Below are 7,546 nucleotides of genomic sequence, written 5' to 3' on the forward strand. Positions count from 1 at the left end.
CAGTGGAATGTTACTCAGCCATAAAAAAAAGAATGAAATAATGACACTTGCAACAATACGGATGGACCTAGAGATTATCATACTAAGTGAAGTATGTCAGACAGAGAAGGACAGATATCATATGATATCACTTATATGTGAAATCTAAAAAAAATGATACAAATGAACTTATTTATAAAACAGAAACAGACTCACAGACATAGAAAACAAACTTATGGTTACCAAAGGGGAAAGGGTGGGGAGGGATAAATTAAGAGTTTGGGATTAACAGATATACACTACTATGTACAACACAGATAAACGACAAGAACCTACTGTATAACACAGGGAACTATATTTGATATCTTGTAATAAACTATAATGGGAAAGAATCTGAAATATATATATATATATATTTGACTGAAATATATATATATATACACACACACATAGCTGAATCACTTTGCTGTACACCAGAAACCAACCCAACATTGTAAATCAACTATACTTCAATTAAAAAACAATGAGAACAAAAAGCCATGTCTTTTCCTATGTTTATGGGCCATTTAAGTTTCCTCTACTGTGAATTACATGTTCGTGGCTTTTGCCCATTTTCTCTTTGGTTGGCTGCCTTTTTAAAATATTAATGTTTATAGGAAATCCTTAAATATTCTGGAATGTATCCTTTGCTGATTATATGAATTGCAAAGACCTTCTCTCAGTCTGTGGTTTCTCTTGACACCAAATTTGAGGTATGTTTGGTTGGGTAGAAGTTTAAATAGTTTAGTCAAGTCAGATCTAATAACATTTTTCTTTTAGGCTTATGTTTCTAGCATTTTGTTTAAGAAGTTACTTTCTACCTGTTATGCACTGAATGTTTGTGCCAACCCCCAAATTCATGTGTTGAGATCCTAACCGCTAATGTGATAGTATTAGGAGATGGGGCCTTTGGGAGGTGATTAGGTCATGAGGGTAAAGACCTTATGAAGGGGATTAGTGCCTTCATAAGAAGATACAGGAGACCACTTGCTTCCTTTCTTTCTCTGCTCCCTGCCATGTGAGGATAGGATACAAGGAAAAGGCAGCTGTCTGTGAACCAGGAAACGGGCCCTCACTAAGAACTCAACCATGTGGCAGATCTGATCTCAGACTTCCAGCCTCCAGAGCTGTGAGAAATAAATGTTTATTATTTAAGCCACCCAGTCTATAGTTTTCTGTTATAGCAGCCCAAACTAAGACAATTCCTTAGTCATCATATCTTCCTAAATTTCCTTCTAAAAGTTTTTAAAGTTTTTCATTTCACCACTAGATCTTTAATAAACCTGGAATTTGGGACTTCCCTGGTGGTCTAGTGGTTAAGAATCCATCTTCCAATGCAGGGGATGTGGGTTCGATCCCTGGTGGGGGAACTAAGATCCCACATGCCATGGGGCAACTGAGCCTGCAGGCCACAACTAGGGAGTCTGTGTGCCTGCAACTAATAAGCCCGTGCACTCTGGAGCCCATGCGCCACAACTAGAGAGAAACACGTGCACTGCAACAAAGAGTCCTCACACCACAGTGAAAGATCCTGCATGCCACAACTAAGATCCAATATAGCCAAAAAATAAATTAATTAAAAAAAAAACACCTGGAATTTAGTTTTGGTATGATGGGAACTAGGAATCTAATGGTATTTACTTTCCATGTGGATAATCCATTGTCCCAACACCGTTTATAGAACATTCCATCCTTTCCTCATTGATCTCCAAGGCAACATCTGTCTCATTTCACATTTCCATGTGTCATGGGTTTCTTGTTGGGTTCTCATTCTCTTATTTCACTCTTAATTTCTATGGCATTATTGTATGTCTAAATATCTTAAATAGTTCCATTACCACCACCCCATATGTCATTCTTATTCTTTAAAAATGTATTCATTTGGGGGACTTCCCTGGTGACACAATGGTTAAGAATTCTCCTGCCAATGCAGGGGACACGAGTTCAATCCCTGGTCCAGGAAGATCCCACATGCCACAAAGCAATTAAACCTGTGTGCTGCAGCTACTGAGCCTACACTCTGGAGCCTGCAAGCCACAACTACTGAGCCCACACACTGCAACTACTGAAGCTACACGCCTAGAGCCCAATCTCTGCCAAGAGAAGCCACCGCAATGAGAAGTCCACACACTGCAACGAAGAGTAGCCCCCACTCACTGCAGCTAGAGAAAGCCCATGCATGCAACAAAGACCCAATGCAGCCAAAAATAAAATTCATTAATTAATTAATTTTAAAAATTAAAAATGTATTCATTTGGGTTGCCCTAGAAGCAGAGCCTGAGACAAGGATTTGGATGCAAGAATTTTCTTTAGAAAGCAGTTCCAGGAAAAACAGGTAAGAAAGTGAGGAAGCAAGATAGAAAAGGGAAGAAAGTCAAAGGAGGTGCATTAAAGAGCAAGATGGAAGTTCACCTGAGCTCAGTCTCACTGGGCACTTCAGCGTTACTCCAAATGAGGGGCAAAGCAACTGAAGTATTTATCTACTAACTCTCATTCCTCATTGGCTATTTTTAAAATGTACCCAGGATTAGTTTTAATCAGGTATGGAAAGATATACAGACATAGAAATGACTGTCACAAAGGAAGAAGTTTTCTATACCCACAGATCTCTAGAAACAGGAGGCATGGCATGGCATGTAGGGCCACAAGGGGAAGAACCAAGATCAGTCAGGAGGCAGAGGGAGTGAGAGGAAACATGACATGAGCCTTTATTGTGGTTTCTGCAGGAGAGGCAAGGCAAGATAAGCAGGCTTAGGATTGGCTAGTTTGAATAATTTCAGTTGCCTCTGGGGCATATCAGCTGTCTGTAGTTGTCTAGTACTTGCCCCTAGGATGACTAGGGAAGATGGATAGTAGCTTGGAGTATAAGAGCCTGATAAGGAGGTGGTTGAGGGCTATGGGCTTTGGATGGTTGGTTTGCATATGAAAGTTGCACTTGCAGGTGAGTCCTTTATTATCTCTAGAAATTGGCTAACCCCTGGGAGGGGGAATCTCTCCAGGATCAGCAAAGCCTCAGATGTCAAAACATCAGAAAATAAAAAGGCATGATTAACACATCAAGGCTGCTCTTGGAGGCATCAACTCCCTGGCATGTATAGGGTTGGTGATGCTGAGGGATAGGAGCAGGGCACCAATGGTGTCTGCTACACTGTTCTTGGCCCCTTGGTTTCTACATGGACTTTGCAATCTACCCATTAAGTTCCACGAAAAATTCTATTAGGTTTGTGCGGGAATCACATCATATTTATATGTTAATTTGGTAATAAGTGATATAATTATAAAATAGGTCCTCCTGCTTATAAGTATTTCCATTTTATAATTTGAGTTCTTACATGCATAAACATGTTATACATTTCCATTTTATCAATTCTTCCTTTAAGTCCTGGAGTAATTTTTATAATACTCTACATGAAAGGTCTTGTGTCATCTTTTGCTTGATGCTTTCTCAGATTTTTGTTGCTGTTGTGAATAGAATCTCTTTTTCTATTACATGTTATAATTTGGTATTACTCATGCATACGAATGCTAATAATTTTTAAAAGATGATCTTGAATTCAGCAACCTACTCTCTTACTGGTCTTAGTAATTTATCTGTATATTCTCTTGGAGTTTCTACAGAGACAATATACTGTCTTCATACACAGGTAGTTTTCCTTTCCAATTTTTAAATTCCTTTCTTTCTTTCTTTTATAGGTTGAATTATAAAGGTTACTGCTGTTGTGCAGCCTGTGACCTAAAAAAAAAAAGGCAATTTCATATAATTTAAGCTAACACATGAAGGCCTAGGACTGCCAATGTTGTGTTGAATACTACATGATAGAAACCATGATAGAAGGCATCCTTGCCTAAGTCCTGACTTTTTGATGGAAATTGCTTTTAAAGTTTTACCATTAAGTCTGATCATTGCTACATGTTTATTAGGTGAAGGAAGCTAGTTTGCTAATAGTTTGCATTGCATGAGTAATCTGTTAAGGTACATTAGTGAGTTACCTAATGTTGACTCACTTGTATTCTTGGAATAAACTCTACTTTGCCATGATGTATTATTTTTGTGTGTACACTGCTGTTTTCAACTTGGTGTGTTTTTTTTTTTGTATCCAACAGTATGCATTTTATGACAATAACATGTACAGATTGAGCACCCTAGGGCTCTCTTTATATCCTAAAGAAAATGAGCATTTACATTATTCATGGGCTGTACTGAATTAAAAAAAGATCAGTTGTACACTCACCCCTTAGATAGGATAAACTGCCCTGGGGTATACAGCTTTAATACCATGATTAAAGTTGTTTGCAAAAGGAACAGAGAACTAAACAAAACAAATCATTTTTCCTTGGGAGTGGAGAGTCTTTCATTTGCTGTTATAACCAGCAAATACCATTCATTAAGTCAAAAATGGAAGGGGGGCCCACAAACACCATTTGAGCAAGCTGACCAATACACACCACAGTTTTAAAAATGAAGGTTATATACTGTATGTTATAAGTTCCCACTAGGCAGTGTCAACATGACATCTATTTCTTTGCTTGCTTTGTGATCATACCCCTTGGAGGTGTTACGGGTCTCGTGGCATTCGGCTTCTTTTTCTCTGCAGGCTTTAAAATCTGAAAAGAACACAATAGTGTTTTGTCCACATTGATCATGGCACCTGCATTGTCAAATTCTCCACAATAATTGGGTGCAGAAAACAGAGTGACCAACTGCCTCTTTGCAAAAAATTCATATCCATCTTCAACCACCTGATGGGCTCTACATATAAGATCCAAATCATGCTTATGGAGAAATTTTGCAACCACTTCTGCACTAAATGTGAAGGACATGCCTCTGTCATTTTCACCCCAGCCTAAGACATCTTTATCGGGGTCAGACCACAAAAGATCACAAAGAAGACCTTGATCTGGTACATCAGTTGGTCGCATAATTCACCGTATCTACTCCATAGAGTTAAGATCAGGTGATAAACCTCCATGACAGCAGAATATTTTCTCATCCACCGTGGCTGCTATCGGTAAACAGTTAAAGCAGTCTGTGAAAATTTTCCATAGTTTAATGTTATATCTTCTTTTACATTCATCATAAAATCCATAAATTCGATTGATGCTGACACATTCGTGGTTTCCTCCGAGAAGAAAAAAATTCTCGGGATATTTGATTTTGTAAGCCAATCACAGGCAGATAGTCTCCAATGACTGCTTTCATCTGTCCACAGAGTCCCCAAGAAACAGGTAATTGCTTTCTGGCGGGAAACCACTGTACTCAAAAAGTCGAAGCAAATCATAGTATTGCCCATGGATATCACCACATATTTTGAGTGGTGCTTCAAATTCTAGTAGGATAGGCTGACTGAGAAAGACTTCTCGGGACTTTAAGCACAGTCCTCTGATTTCATTCCCCTGTAGCTGGATATTCTTACCAGGCTTGGACCCTCTCACTTCCAGCAGCCGTTGGGTGATGCTGTCGATGTTGAGCTTATCTACATCCGCCACCGCCTTCCACCGCCGACCCTCCCGCAGCGGCGCCGCCGCTGGCTCGCGCCCTGGATTCACACCTCCTTTCCCAGGCCACAAGCACAGAGATGGTGGTGGCGGCGGTGGCAGAAGCCGCGGCGGGTCCCCCCGCCAACCGCCCCGCTCCCTGCTTCCTCCTTCTCTCCCCACTGGAACCACAACTTGGTGTTATTTTACTTAGAATTTTTAATCTACATTCATGAAGACTAAAAATAGCTAACATTTATTAGGTGCTTTCTGTGTTCCAGGCAGCATTAAGGCATGTTCCATTAATTATTTCATTTCATCCTAGAAGGCCTATTGTTTTGAAGGTTAATTCCTCCTCTGAAATATGAGAGAACTGAGGCACAGGGAAGTCAAGTCACCTCCCCAAGGTCACAGAGAATATTAGTACTGACACCAGAATACAAATCCAGACTGCCTTGCTCCAGAGGCCACGCACTAACCACTAATTCGTGCCATCTCCCTGTGACAATACCCATAAATCATATTGGTCTATAATTCTCTTGTATGTCTTTGGTTTGGTACCACAATTATACTATCCTCAACAAATAAGTTGGATAGCTTTTCCTCTTTTTCTTTCCTTTCTAAAAATTATTTGTCATACTTCTATGAAAATTTATTTCATCTGGAGTGAATTCACCTATTTATTGTGTTTGCTATCTTTCTTAGCCTTTGATTGCTTACATTTTCAAATCTTGGTTTGCAGGCTCACTTCGCTTTTTTTTTTTTAATCTCAAATTTACAGAAGAGTTGCAAGCACCATACAAAGAACCTTTTCCCCTTGCATCATTTTGAATACATTTGTAACACAGGCTTCTGAACACTTTTATGTGCATTATCTACAAAGATATCTCCTATATAGCCAAAATTATCACTGACACAGTACTACCATCTGATCCCCAGATCCCATTCAAATTTTGCCAGTTGTCCCCATGAAGTCCTGTATAGCAAAAAGATCCGTTTCAGAATCATGTGTTGCATTTAGTTGTGGTGTCACATGAGTCTCCTTCTATCTGAAACAGTTGCTCAGTCTCTCCTTGACTTTCATAGCCTTGACACTTTTGATGATAACAGACTAGTTATTTTATAGAATGTCACATAATCTGGGTTTGTCTGATATATTCTCATGACTAGATTCAAGTCATACATCTTTGGTAGGAATATCACAGAAGCAATTCTGTGCACTGCACCCTATTGGGTAATGTACAATTTTGATTTGCCCCATTATTCATGATGTTAACTTTGATCACTTGGTTAAGGCAATATATTGCTTTCCTAATGATGCTATAAGAAAGTACCAAACATGTAGTGCCTTGAAACAACATGATTTTTTTTTCTCTTACAAGTCGAAAGGTCAGAAGTCCAAAATCAGTCTTACCGGGCTAAATCAAGGTATTGGCAGGACTGGTTCCTTCTGAAGCTTCCGAAGGTGAATCTGTTCCTTGCCTCTTCCAGCTCTGGAGGTTGTCTTGGCATACCTTAACTCATATCTACATCACTCCAATCTCTGCAATCTCCGCTTCTATTTTCACACGCATTCTCTCACTCTGATCCTCTGTCTCCCTTTATAAGGACCTCTGTGACTACATCAGTCCCACCAGGCAAATCTCCCCATCCCAAGACCTTTAATTTAATCACATCTGCCAAGTTCCCTTCACCATATAAAGTGACATCCACAGCTTCCAAGAATAGGATGTGGACATCCTGGGGGGTCATTATTCAGCCTACCACAGGTGGTATCTGTAAAGCTCCTCTGTCAACTCTTATCCCCCTTATAATTAATAAGTATTTTGTGGGGAGGTACTTTGAAACTATGTAATTTCCTCATTTCTCATCAAACTTTCATCATTTATTTACTTCAATACAGTCTTAAAGTTTCTAATTTTATTTGATGAGTACTCACTATCATTATTTATTTTAATGCTATAATTGTCCCAGATCTTTCCCTATCTCTCTCTGAGCACTTCACTTACCTTCCAGTAAAAGTTAGGCTATTTTGAATGGACATTACATCCTC

The 7,546-nt window shown here is 39.3% G+C and overlaps 1 pseudogene; it reads right to left on the minus strand.

Moving 5' to 3' along the window:
- Positions 1-4,471: 4,471 nt before the first annotated feature.
- On the minus strand, positions 4,472-5,988 carry LOC130844716 (serine/threonine-protein phosphatase PP1-gamma catalytic subunit-like; annotated as a pseudogene).
- Between the last annotated feature and the right edge of the window lie 1,558 nt (positions 5,989-7,546).

This window comes from Hippopotamus amphibius, chromosome 2, assembly GCF_030028045.1.
Source record: "Hippopotamus amphibius kiboko isolate mHipAmp2 chromosome 2, mHipAmp2.hap2, whole genome shotgun sequence".
NCBI lineage: Eukaryota > Metazoa > Chordata > Mammalia > Artiodactyla > Hippopotamidae > Hippopotamus > Hippopotamus amphibius.